We start from the raw sequence: 14,573 nt of genomic DNA, 5'->3' as shown, positions 1-14,573 counted from the left end.
TTTAGAATGATGTTCTCTATCTCTTCTTTGGTCATAGACTGCTTCCCTTTCCATAGATCTGACAGGCAAACTACTTCTTGATTTTCAAGTTGGCTTATAATATTGTTTTTTATGTCTAAATCCTGTATCCATTTTGATCTTATCTTAGTATAGGGAGGGTATGAGTTGTTGGTCTAATATAAGTTTCTTCCATACTAACTTCCAATTTCCCCAGCAGTTTTTATCAAAGAGAGAGTTTTTATCCCAATAGCTGGACTCTTTGGGTTTAACAAACAGCAGATTACTACAATCGTTTCCTGCTATTGCACCTAGTCTATTCCACTGGTCCACTACTCTATTTCTTAGCCAATACCAGACAATTTTAATGACTAAAGCTTTATAATATAATTTTAGATCTGGTAGGGCTTTTTATTTCTTATTGACTTTTTATTTCTCCATATGAATTTACTTACCACTTTTTTCTAACTCATTAAAGTAATTTTTTGGAATTTTGTTTGGTAGGGCACTAATCAGGTAGGTAGTTTTGGTAGAATTGTCATTTTTATTATATTAGTTTGACCTATCCATGTGCAGTTGATGTTTGCCCAGTTATTTAAATCTGATTTTATTTGTGTGAAAAGTGTTTTGCAATTGTTTTCAAAAAGTTTCTGAGTCTGCCTTGGCAAATGGACTCCCAAGTATTTTATTAAAATTTATTTTTTTGAAATTAATTTTAAAGTATAGTTACAAATAATTAAAGCATTAACAACTTTTATGTCCCCTGACCTTGGTACATCCCTTGCACATAATAAGCCTTTAATAAGTTCTTCTTGACTGACAAACCCATGTCTCCTCCCCCCCCAAAAAAAACCCTTTCTCTATTGGCATATAGACCTTCACACAGAGAGGTGATCCTACAAATATCAGCTAGTTCAAACTATAAACAAAGCAAAACTGGTAAAGAAAATATCCCTTTAGTGCATCAGAGACCTTCTGTAGGGGAAAGAGTGCTTTACTTTATATAAATCTTAAGAGAATCTGGAAAAAAACATTGAATGGTATGAATAAAGTAACACCTTTTTTCTAAGCTTTCATTCAGAATCATGGAGTTGTCCATATAGAAATATCAAGTGAATGCTAAAGCCATGGATAGATCAAAACATAACAAAATTTCATAGCTCTGTACTCAAAGGATTGTTTTGTCTTTCCCCCACCTTAAGTTAACTCCATATGTTATGATTGCTGCCCTGGGTGAAATCTGGGAGTTTTAGGCTTGTGGATCATGGCACTAGAACACCAAGACAAGGTCTTCAATGAAATATCAAGTGTAGCTTCTGCCAAGACCCAGTAATTTAATACTAAATTTTCACACTCTTGTTCATCAAAAATATGAAGTATCAGATCAAATTATGAAATATTTTTTAATTTAAATCATTGTCACATAGCAGGAACAAAGAAAATGGACTTTTCTCTCAAATGGGATGAGGAAAGAGAATGGAAAAGTCACTTTTTTTCCTTTTTTTTTAGAAAAGTCACTTCTTTTTGAACCTGATGGGGAAGAAAATGAGACATTTTTGGAGAGTCATTTAGGTGTTGGAAAGTTCTCAAGGATAAAGTTCTACATATCAATGAGGAAGAAAAGAGGAAGGTGGCCAAAGAGACACATTTGGATACACAAGAAACCTATCAACAATTTAAATTTCAAAGACACATGTAAAAGATCAGAGAGCCCATAAGGGAGGATGATTATAAAAGCATGGATAAGTCTATAAAAACTCTTAAGAATGCAGAAGAGCTTGGGGGGGGGGGGGGGGGCACGGCTAGGTGGTAAGCACCGGCCCTGGAGTCAGGAGTACCTGGGTTCAAATCCGGTCACAGACACTTAATAATTACCTAGCTGTGTGGCCTTGGGCAAGTCACTTAACCCCATTTGCCTTACAAAAACCTAAAAACAAAAAAAAAAAGAATGCAGAAGTGCGGAGATCAACAATAAATGTCAAGGTGAAAAAAGGGAAGTTTCTTTATATTGAGAGAAAAATTAACAAAGAGATAAACTTGTAAACTAGACTAAAAGATTTTTGACAAAATGGGGAAAAGGTTGGATTACAGAGCAATATTATCAGATGATAAGGCATAGTATTAATTTTCCCCACCTTCTTGTTTGTATATCTTGCCCAATCACTCCTTTTTTTCCAACTTCTTAGTCACAGTAATGAAACACAAAATCAGAAGCAACTGAGATATAGTACTTCATGTGACCAGACATTAAAACCAATTAGAGGGCCAGCTAGGGGGCATAGTGGTTAGAGCACCGAGTACTGAGTTCAAATCCAGCCTCAGATACTTAATAATTACCCAGATGTGTGGTCTTGGGCAAGCCACTTAACCCAACAACTAAAAAACAATTAGAAATCTAAATAAACTTAAAAACAGGATTTATATGAACTTCACATCTGAGAAGTTAGCACTTTTCTGTCTGTTATATGTTTGGGCCTGAGGAAAAAGTTCAATCCAATCTAGATAAATGCCTCCTCTAGCCAAGACTGAATATCATTTATACAAATAATTCAGAATCTTTTTGATCATCCCTTTTGTTCCACTTGTAGAGATTTTGCCCCATGGAAATAAATGCTTTAAAATCCCCTCTTTGGATCAGAGCTGGAAGGATTTCTGTCCCATTGAAAGAACCTCATCCTCAGCATGTATTTCTAGTTGGCAAAGAAGTATCAAGGGTTGCACACTATTTTTTAAGCATTCCATTGCCACTTGGAGTCTCTCAACATCATTCAACAACCGTTCCTCCTTTGAGGTTCATGATATTAAAATGTACTGACCCATCTAGATCCCTAGTGGTTGCTTTCTGGTATTTGCCCTTTGGGTCCCTGATCCACTGTTTTTCTATCTGCTCTAATTCCTGCCTTTGTACTAAAATATTCCAACATACAAGTGCCCCAAATGTCTTCATTTTAATAGCATAAAATTGCACTAAGATTTTTGGAACACCCTGTTAGATATTGATTCTCAAATATCCTAACTTACCAGTCCTTAAGTCTATTCAAATCCCATGACCTACTCCTCCAATCCATCTTAGCTACATACACTGTGATATCTTAGATCTGGCTGTCATCCACAAGTATTTTCAGTTTTCATGTTAATGAACTCTAAAAATTCCTTTATCTGCCCCTAAACTTTTATCATTCCAGCTTTCCCTAGGTCTTATCACCTCTAACCCCATTCTCCATCTTCCCTTTGACCATCATCCCAGCATTGTCTACACTCCCCACCCTTCTTTATCTCAACCTCTTGGTAATCAGTTCACCTCTATATTACCCCATATACTCTTGCTCCCTTATCATATCCTCAAACCCTGATGGGTTATACTGCCAACTATGTATTTTGACTTCCCTATAATTCAATATTGCTGGAGAAGAACTGGAATGTCAGAAAACTTTACTTTGTTACAATCTTAGCTGGGCCCTCACTGAATAAGCAAGGCAGTCCTAAACCCCATCTAATAATTTGTTCTCTCATTCACCACATCTCAAATCTTTTCATCCTTCAATTCCACTATGGCAATCCCCCCTCTCTCTCCCCCTTCTCAGCTGAGAATTTTGATTTGTTTCATTGAAAAAAAAAAGACATCATTTCATGAGCCCTCCCTCTTCATCTCTCCTTGTCTCATATCACTCAGACTTGTTCTCCAACTACCCATTCACCCCTTTCTCACATGAAGAGGTAGAAATCCTTCTACAGGATCCATGATCCCATCCCTTCCAGTCTTCTCCAGAAGCTTATTCTATCATCTTCAATCCCTATCTACTAACTCCTTTCCTGTTATCTATAAGCATCCCCATGTTTTTCACATCCTTAAAAAGACAAAACACCAACCCTAACAATCCTTCAATTCCTGCTAGCTATAGTCCTATATCTTCGTGGCTAAACTTAAGAAAACTATTTGCCTCTACTTCTTCCTCTCTAGGTCTCTCTCCTAAACTCTGCAATCTGACTTCCAACCTCATTATTCAACTAAAATTATTCTCTTCAGTTACCAGTGAAATCTAATGATGTTATCTATATTCCCATGTTTCTTGGTTTCTCCGTAACTCTTTGACACTCTTGATCTCCTCCTAGATATTTTTTCCCTCTGTTTTTCTGACTGATCTCTCCTGGTTCTCTATCTTCTCATGATTATTCTGGCTCAGCTTTCTTTGCTGGGCCATCATCCAGGTCATACTCACTATCTATAAGTATTCCCTAAGGATCTACCCTTAGCCCTTTGCTCTTCTGCCTCTAAACTATTTTGATTTTATAGATCAATTATCATTTCTCTGTTGATGAATATCTGATTTAATTATCCAGCCCTAATCACTCTTTTGACCCCTATTCTCACATCACCGATTTTCTTTTGGAAATCTCAGACTGGATGTCTCAAAATAAATATATCCAAAACAGAGCTCATCTTTTCCCCAAAGGATTTTGCCTTTCTTCCAAAATTCTTCATTAATGATAGCACCACCATTCTCCTAATCATCAGTCTTGCAATTGTCAGGGAATTTTCTCCAAATCTTGAGACAGCCATACCCATCATTTGAGGGTTTGATAACTATGGGTCAAAGACAAAAGGGCAGATTTTAAGGAATCTACTCTCACTGATAACAAATTCAAATTCTTGGGGTACAGATTTAATTTTATTAATTTTTCAGGCCCACTCAGAGTACATAGTCAATCAGTAGTATTCTGTAGTAACTTAGGATAAAAAAGCAAAGCACTTCACAAGTGGAGGAGGGGTAGAGAAAAAGAGGGGTCACAACCAGACATTTTTATTTCATTCCCCTCCCCACCTTCAGTCCTTTTGCACAAAACTTCAGTCTCTGATCTAAGGAGAGCAAATAGTAGTTATAACAGTTGGTGAAGCCATCTGCTTTACCATGTCCTTGTTTGAGACTTGGGGATTTTTCTAAAAATAGGCTACTACATGATTGGTGGAATTTCTATATTGTTAGTCCATCAGGATATAATGAAATAATCATGGTTCCCATTTTTCTACCATACAATCTTGGTATCATCTTCAACCCCTCTCTTGAACTCATTCCACATATACAACCTCCTGCCAAGTTTTAACATTTCTATCTTCATAGTACATCTCAAATTCATCCCTTTCTCCCCACTTGCACATTTACTGCCCAGGTGACCCTCATCATCTCATGCAATAGTCCACGGATGGGTCTGACTGTCACTATCTCTACTCAGTGCTGAAAATGACCTCCTTAAGATGCAGGTCTGCTATTCAGTGGCTCCCTATCAACTCCATGAATAAATAAAAAAAAATTTTAAAAAATCCTCTGCTTAGCATTCAAAGTCCTCTTTCTCTCCACCCCTCAACTTTTTCAGTCTTTTTATATATTATGCCCTCCCCTGCTATCACACACACACAGACACACACACACACACACACACACACACACACAGACACACACACTTTTTGATCCAGCAACACTGGTTTCCTTATTTCTCAAATATGATACTCTATTTCCTGATTCCAGGCATTCTCACTAGCTGTTCTCCCTTCTCATTCTGTTTCCTGTCTTCCTTCATGTGCCAGCCTTTTATTCAGAAAGTCTTTCTTTTTTTAAATTATATAAATATTTTATTTGTTTTCCAATTATGTACAATAGTAGTTTTACCAGTCATTTTTTGCAAGATTTTGAATTTTACAATTTTTCCCTCTCCCTTCTTTCCCACCCCCTCCCCACAAAAGAAGGCAATGATATGCGTAGATCAAAATTGAATGTGTTGAGAGAATAAAACAGATCCATAAGGAATAAAGAAAATATTAGAGATAGCAAAATTACATAATACATAAAACAACTTTTTTAAAAATTGAAAATGATAATCTTTGGTCTTTGTTTAAACTCCACAATTCCTTCTCTGGGTTCAGATGGTATTCTCTATCAAGCATCCCCTAAAATTGTCCCTGATTATTACACTGATGGAGAAATAAGACCTTCAAGGTTGATCATCACCCCATGCTGTTAAGATTATAATGTTCTTCTGGTTCTGCTCATCTCATTCAGGATCATTCCATTCAAATCTTTCCAGGCTTTTCTGAAATCCTGTCCCTCATGATTTCTTTATAGAACAAGCATTCCATAAACCACAATTTGTTCAGCCATACCCCAATTGATGGACATCCCCTTAATTTCCAATTTGTTACCTCTACAAACAGAGCTGCTATGAATATTTTTGTACATGTGGGCTTTTCACCCTTTTTCACGATCTCTTCAGGATACAAACCCAGTAGTGGCACTGTTGGATCAAAGGGTATGTACATTTTTATTGCCCTTTGGGCATAATTCCAAATTGCTCTTCAGAAAGGTTGAATCAGTTCACAGCCAGGAAGCCTTTCTTGATCCCCTTGACTCTAGTGCCTTCCCTTGAGAGCAGGAACTGTATCCCTAACCTTTCCCCACTTAAATCCAGTTCACTTGCATATCATAGCATCATATTGCTAATATCATGATTCTTTTAGAAAACAAAGGACGAACCACAACAAACAAAACAGGGCCTTGCACATAGTAGGCATTTTAATGTTTATTCACTGACTGATGATGTCAAATAAGGTAAATATTTTTGCTAAAGGATTTGCTAAATTCATTACACTGAAGGTTTTTCCTCCATTGTGAATTCTGATGTTGAATAAAAACTGAGTAAGCTCTGAAGGCTTTCTCACACTCTTTAACAGATGGTGGTAGAAGCAATATCTTAGCCACTTCTTCAATGCAATTTAGGTTAGTTGTTTCTCAGAAAGTATTGAGATATTCTTCAAGACTTGATTGGCTCATTGAAATTACTTTCTCATCATCTAAATACAAAATAGTCAAGAGGAGGCTCTGAGGTGCTTAGTTAGTGGATCTCAGTGGGAACTTTTCTCAACTGAATGAATTTAAAGGGCTCAATATCCTTTTAAAATTATTTTTCCTGAAAGAGCTAAGTAAATTTTCTTTTGTTAACTGTTGAATGACCTACAAAAGCCATGTTTCATTCCAATATCAGAAACTAAACTACTGGAAGATTGGCTGAGTCAGGCCAGGCCCAGAATACATTTCTCTTCAGTATGAATCAACTAATGTTGGATAAAGTTTGCAATTTGATAGAAAACTTTTAGATAGAGAGAGAGAGAGAGAGAGAGAGAGAGAGAGAGAGAGAGAGAGAGAGAGATCAGATTTATAGGGGCAGATAGGGAGTGGATAGAGCACTGACCTTGGAGTCAGGAGTATAGGAGTTCAAATATAGCCTCAGACAACTGACACCAGCTGTGTGGCCTTGGGAAAGTCACTTAACCCTAATTACCTCTCCTCCAGGGCATCTCCAGTGGTCCTGATTCATATCTGATCATTGGACCCAGATGGTTCTGGAGGAGAAAGTGAATCTGGTGACTTAGCACAGCACCCCTCACTCAAATCCAATTTGTGTGCTTGTCATGGCATCACCTCCTTGATGTCATGGCTTTCTTCAAAAAGGAAGGACAAATATATCAGATTTATAAGATTTCTAATGTCAGTTTCCTGGTATCCTTTTAGGACTAAGCTCTGCATGAAGATCTCTGCAATATTGAGTGGTTTATCAGGAATTATATAATGACTATTCAGTTATAAAAGTTGGTGCAAGCTCTGCCTATATGGGTCTTTGGTGTCTTTCTCTAATATTTAATAGGATTTGAGCTCACATTAAAACTTTTTTGCCTCCTCAAATTTTTTATCTTTGGGCTTCTTAACTCTGTGACACTTTCTTGGGCATTATTTTCACTCAGAAAAAAATCTCCCAGGACAGATAGTTTCTCAGTTTATTGCTGAGTTCTACAATATATCCCTAACCTACCCTAACATTCAAAGACTGCTTTGATCCCAGATTTTGATATAAATGTGTGTTGATTTCTGATGATTTCCCTATAGAAACTTCCTGCTTTGAAATCAGCTTTGGTTTCATCATGGTTGTACAGTCTGAAATGACACAAAGTTCGAAGATCATATTTGGCTGACTGTCAAAATCTTCAATGAGCCTCAGAAAGTGATTAACGCATAAAATGAATGGCCATTTGGGAGTACTTGTCTATACAAGATGTAGGCATAGTCCCATCTGAATTGTTTGAGAATTCCCATGCATACGATCTCCCTCTTAAAGCATCCTGCTCCTTTCTTATTCTCTTCGTAGAATTTATTTCTTACAGTTGCCTATGTTGCTCTTCAGCTTTAGAGGTCAATGACTCCTGTGTGGATTCTGACACTTCAGTGTTTCAATCATAGGACATTTGCCTCGGCAACGATCGCCTTTCCAGCCTTAGTAACCCTGAACAAAGGTTCAAAGAAGCAAATCTGCTGTGGGAAAATTTTGAAACCAAGGTCTGGTATTCAATAACAAAATCAGTTACTCTCACTGGGTTAACTTGCAGATGTTCTGTAAACACTAAAATGCTAATTATCAGTGGTTATTACTGCTATTGTTCTTTGGGCAGTTTTAATGAGAGTTCTGCAGCCATACTGATGAGCTCCTCCACAGCCTCGGTGGGGGCGGGGGAGGGGAGCATTGAGGGGAAAGGGAAGGACCAAGGACAGAGCCAGCTGGATTCCCCTGCCCGGACTGGGCAGCAGTCCTTAATCAAGGCCCTAATTCCGTCCAGGGCCAGCTCCCGTGCCTGGCTTGGCCGGATCTGAGCGCGTCAAGGAAGGCTGGGCGCCGGGACCAGCCCCGCACCGCCTCTTGGTCTCCCTCGCTGTAGTCCGCGCTCACACACCGCCACCAAGCGGTCACTGACACTAGAGAAAGCCCCCTGCGAGGGTCTGCGTCCAGGAGCTTTACCGCCTCAGCGGGGGAAGTCCGCAAACCCAGGAGAAGGGGTCTGGGTTCTACTGTTGCTGCTGTCTGCGAAGGGACCGAGGGGTCTGCTGGCCATCACAACCAAAAGAATAGGAGGAATACCAGCCCCTTCCTCTGTAGCGGTCAAAGGGTCCTGCCCAATCATGGTATAGAGATCAGGAAAATGAGTGTCTCCTAAGATTTTAAGCTCATGGAGGGTAAACTGTCCCTAGCCCACTTAGTACTACTGTCCCGGCTTCATTTCCCCACCATCACCATCATACCAGTATCTATCATCATCATTACCATCATCATCATATCGTTATCATCATCATATCGTCATCATCACCAGCATCATCACCATTATCATCATTGCTAGCAATTATGTAATGCCTTAAGGTTTGCAAAACACTTTCCCAGGTTTTTTTTTATTTTATTCTCACAACCAACCTTGTGAGGTAGGTTCTATTACTATTCTCATTTTAATAGATGAGAAGACTGAGACTAAAATGTTAAGTGGCTTGTCCAAAGTCACACAGCTAATAAGTAGGGTGTTTTTAGGTATTTTAAAATTTTTTATTTAAGGTAATGGGGCCATGTGACTTCCTCAAGGTCACACAGCTAGGCAATTCTTAAGTGTCTAAGGATGGATTTGAACCCAGGTCCTCCTGACTCCAGGGCCAGTGCTCTATCCACCCGCACCACGTAACTGCCCTGCTAATAAGTGTCTGAGGCAATACTAAATTCAGAATTTCCATGTTCCAAGTACAATGCTCTATCCACTTATTACCCAGCTAGTATAAAAGTGGTGCTTAATTAATGCTTATTAACTTAACATTTTCCATCCATAGAATAAAGGTCATAATAGTCCCTACCTCAGTGTTAAGAAGATGAAATGAGAAAATATGCTATATAAAGTCATTTATCAAGTGCCCACTATGCTCCAGGCAAAAATCCAACAAAAAAAAAGGAGGGAAGGAAGGAAGGAAGTTTGAGTGATACAAATTCAAAGAAAAGAAAAAAAGAAAGGAAGGAAGGAAAGAAGAAAGCTTTGGGATACAATTACAAAAAAAGGAAGGAAAGAAAGAAAGAAGAAAAGAAGGAAGAAAGTATTGGAAAAAAGAAGGAAAGAAGAAAAAAGAAGAAAGGAAGGGAGCATTGGGAATTCAAATACAAAAAAGAAAGGAAGGAAAGAAGGAAGAAAGTAATGGAGAAAACAAATACAAAAAAAGGAAGAAAGGAAGGAAGGAAGGAAAGAAAGAGAGTGTCCTCAAGGAGTTTACAATCCAACTAGAGGAAGAAAAACAACAAATCCACTACCTCAGTGATAGTAAGTGAAGCTAACTAAGGTTCAGATCTGGATCCTCTGATTCTAAATCAATTTTTCTTTCCACTACACCATTTGTAAGATGCTTTTCAAGGCTTACTGGGGACTTTCTTGACTGACACATTTGCTAGGAACAGCATTCCAAACACAGGTGGAGCAAGATTGAAACTGGAAATGTTTAATATAGACATTTTAAAGGCTGCATATAGTATAGATTAATAATTTTATTTATAATTCTTTGTCCTTGGTATGTCATGTTCATAATAAAAAAAGAAAAAAATTTTAAAGAACATATGAGGAATTAACTGAGGACTCTTGAAATAGGGTCTCATTTTGCTATCACAGAAACATCCAACTGTATGGGGACCTGCATTCTTAGGTTGCATGCCTACACTGTCCCACATAACTTCTATCAAATAGTTGTGTACATCCTATCTCCTTCCCTTGCAGATACCTGCCCAAACTCCATCTATGCATTAGCTAAGTATATGATTATTATCCACTCATAAGCATTCACAGACATTCTAAAGAAATGACCTTTTATATCCTCAGATTCCTTTCTCTAGGGCTCTTTGATTTGGGGATTTCAATAGGAATTTTTTGTTTTTGCATTACACCCAAGAAAAATAGTCACTTTGGCTCTGCTCAGAGAGATCTCTTTCAGGGATGTGATGTTAGATAATGATGGGAATGTAGTCTTACTTGGCAAATCTTCTCCAGGTCTCAGATCTGAGTTTCTGGCCATCTTGATAAGTGACTAACTTTGGAAATAGAAGAGATTGATTGGATTTTGATTTAGAAACCAGATAATTCTTTTTTTTTTTGAAACCAGATAATTCTAATCATATTTGGACTGAGGGCTTCCTATCCAAGGAGATAGGTTAAGTTTGCAGAATAAGAAAAGGGTGACTTCCTAGAGCTCTTTCCAAATGTTCTCCTTTCCCCTCTTCTTCCCTCTACTTTCTAGGAGAGCTGGTCTAAATGCCCCAGATCCAAGACTCCTCTATGGCCCAAGTATGGATTCACTCAGGTTTGGCAGTTTCTCAACTTCCTAGTGGGAATGGGACATGCAGGATGATTGTTCCTTAAAGCTAGTATACTATCCCCCCCTTTTTTTCTCCCTCACGGAATATAATACTGAGACCCCTGCAGAGGACAGACAGATCTTCACTGTGACTTCCTATCATAGCCTCTTTGGGGAGCATAGGAAAATACTAGGCCCTTTTTCCTTCCCCAGAAGCAGGATTTCCAGTGACCTAGCTAACACGATCTCCTGACTGGAACAAGGGGAAGAACCATAGGTCCTGGATATGCAAAAAAAAAAAAAAAAGATCAAATTAGAGTTCTGTCAAGGTTTGAACATGGTTCTACTGAGCTTCTTCTATGTGTGCAGGGAAAGAACTAGGCTAAGTCTTTTCAGTCCACATTCAAAAGAAATAGAAAATATTCCAGCTTTTGTAGAATTTATTGTGCAGTGAGGGAGAAGTCACTAATAATTTCTGAGACAGAAATGACCCATTTGGGGTTTTCCAGACAAAAATACTGAATCCCTTTGTGATTTCCTTCTCCAGCTCATTTCACAGAAGAGGAACTGAGACAAGTAGGATTAAGTGACTTGCCCAGCATCCCACAATGCTAGTGTATGAAGTTGAATATGAACTCATAAAGATGATTTTTCCTGGTTCCAAGTACAAAATTCTATTTCCTGTGCCACCCCTCCCCCAATGCTGTAAACTCCAGTGGCTCCCTAACACTTCCAGGAGTAATCTAAAATTGTATATTAGATTTTTTAAAGTCTTTAATAACCTTACCCACTCCTGCCTTTCTAGTCTTTTTACCCCTTACTCCTCTCCATATACTCTGTGATTCTTTTAATCAATTAATAAATATTAAGCACCTACCATGTGCCCCCCCACAGCTAAATGCTGGGACTAAAAAGAAAGGTAAAATCTGAAGGAGTTCATAATCTCAAAGGGGAGACAACTCACCAATGACCATCTTTGAGATAGTAAAGGATCTTCAGAGGGAAGTCAGTAAAATGAAGAGGGATCCAAAAAAGCTTCCTGTAGAAGGTAGGGTTTTAGATGAAACTGGACAGAAGCAAAGGGAGGGAGCCAGGAGAGAGAGATGAAAAGGAAGGTCATCACTGGCAGGTAGAACAGACAGAGAAAATGCCCAGAGGTGGGAAATAGTATCTTCTCCAGGAACAAGAAAGAGGCCAATGTCAATGGATTGAAGAATATGTGTATAACGTTGTAGAACCTCCACAGAGCTGCTAAAGTGTTATTACTAAAGTGTAGTTTATTACTTTATCACTCTCTGGCTCAGTATCTTCAGTGGTTGCCTGTTAACTCTAGGAACAAATATAAACTCCCTTGTTTAATGTTTAAAGGCTTTCAAAGTTTGGCTCCAGCCTGCATATCCAGGCTTATATGTTGCTCTTCTTAACACATTCTATAATCCAATAATCCTATTTCTCACAGGAACTTAATTTCTGACAAACTAAACTGTGGGTATCAGACAGCCTGGTATTGGCAAGAGGATAGCAAGTCTTCTAGTTAACAAATTTATAAAGCAGAATATAGTCTAATAGAAGGGAAATATCAGCATGAAAATATAACCCAAACTAGAAATAGTGGAACATACTCTATCCAGAACTTTGAAAATGCCTGGTTGCAGTATCATGTAAACTTAGTTTTTTATAGGACCTGACAGGAAACAACTGAATTTCTCTTGGGAGGTAGTTATGTGGTACAGGGGATAGTGTTTCACAAATGTTGCTTAACTTTCTCCCTTAAAATTTGAATTTTATTATTTTGTCTTGATGAGGGAACATCTAGATGGCACAGTAAATAGAATGCTTAACCTGGAGACAAGAAGACCTAAGCTTGAATCCTGTCTTAGACACATATTGGCCATGTGATCCTGAACAAGTCACTTAGCCTCAGTTTCAGTTTTACAATTTGTAAAATGGGGATAACAACTTCTGTCTTATAAAGATGTTGTAAAGATAAAATGATATACATATATAATATATATATAATTTTATCTTTACAAGTGCATTGTAAACTTTAAAGTGCTATATACTTGTTATTAATTCTTATTACTCAGCCAGATCTAGATTCTGAATATAACTGAATATGACTTTTGTGAAAACAAGTAATTTGCTCATAGGTAAAAAATCCATCAGGACAAAGCAGAGAGCTAGAACATGCCAAGTAATCATATTAACAGTCAAGAAAAATCTAAGGAAGAGACCAAATATAGTATGTTTTGCAAAGTTGTTGCTGAGTCATTTCATTCATGTCCAACTCTCCATGACTCCATCTGAGGTTTTTCTTGGCAAAGATATTGAAGTGGTTTGCCATTTCTTTCTTCAGTTCATTTTAGAAAATAAGGCAAATAGGTTTAAGTGATTTCCCAGGATCACACAACTAATAATTGTCAAATCTTCCTGTTCTCTCCATTGTGCCACCTAACTGCTCCTTTTTATAAAATTAGTTAAAGAGAGGGGGTGGCTAGGTGGTGTAGTGGATAAAGCACTGGCCCTGGAGTCAGGAGTACCAGGATTCAAATCCAGTTTCAGACATTTAATAATTACCTAGCTGTGTGGCCTTGGGCAAGCCACTTAACCCCATTTGCCTTGCAAAAACCTAAAAAAAAATTAGTTAAAGAGAAACAATTGAATGAGGGAAAAGTTCAGAGAGAAACAAACAAAATGAATCCTTACATATTGCCATGGGAAAGGAGGAAGGGCATTGTGTAAGATGATTATAGATATCTCAGTTTAGGAAAGGTATCCAAGCTTTTTATAGCCATTAATCATGGCTTATGTGGACAGTGTGAACCTGGGATAATGAATGCAGGAATCCATTAATAAAGGAACTTTCCACTGTCCCCTCTTGGGCAAAGGAGGTAGGAATGAGGCAAAGGAGGCAAGGGCAAAGGAGGTTTAAAAACCTCAATGCCTAAACCAAGCAGGACAAGGGTGAGGTGCCAGACCCAGGGCCAAGAAAGGTAATAAAAGGGCAAAAAATTTACCAAAGAAATGGGCATCCTTAAGTCTGATGAGAATAATGTATCCTTCTAAATGAGGAGTTTTTAACCTAGGGATTTTCTAATAAAAAATACTTTGATAACTGAAGTTCAATGTAATTGGTTTTCTCTGTAATCCTATGAATAGTATTTTATACATTTAAAATGGTGTTCTGTAAAGGGACCTCTAAGTTTCATTAGACTTCCAAAGGGGTCCAAAAACTTAAGTGCCCTTGCCTTAGAGGGGGTATTACAGTTTATTCCAAACATTATTTGCTAATGGACATTCTGGTCTCGCAAAGTCTTATTCCTTCTGTATGCATCTCTCTGTTCTCAAATATTTTGCAGTCTTGTACTTATTTTCTATGAAACATCCATT

The sequence above is a fragment of the Macrotis lagotis genome, chromosome X (genome assembly GCF_037893015.1).
Source record: "Macrotis lagotis isolate mMagLag1 chromosome X, bilby.v1.9.chrom.fasta, whole genome shotgun sequence".
In the NCBI taxonomy this organism is placed as follows: domain Eukaryota; kingdom Metazoa; phylum Chordata; class Mammalia; order Peramelemorphia; family Peramelidae; genus Macrotis; species Macrotis lagotis.
Note: the sequence above shows the minus strand (reverse complement) of the source record.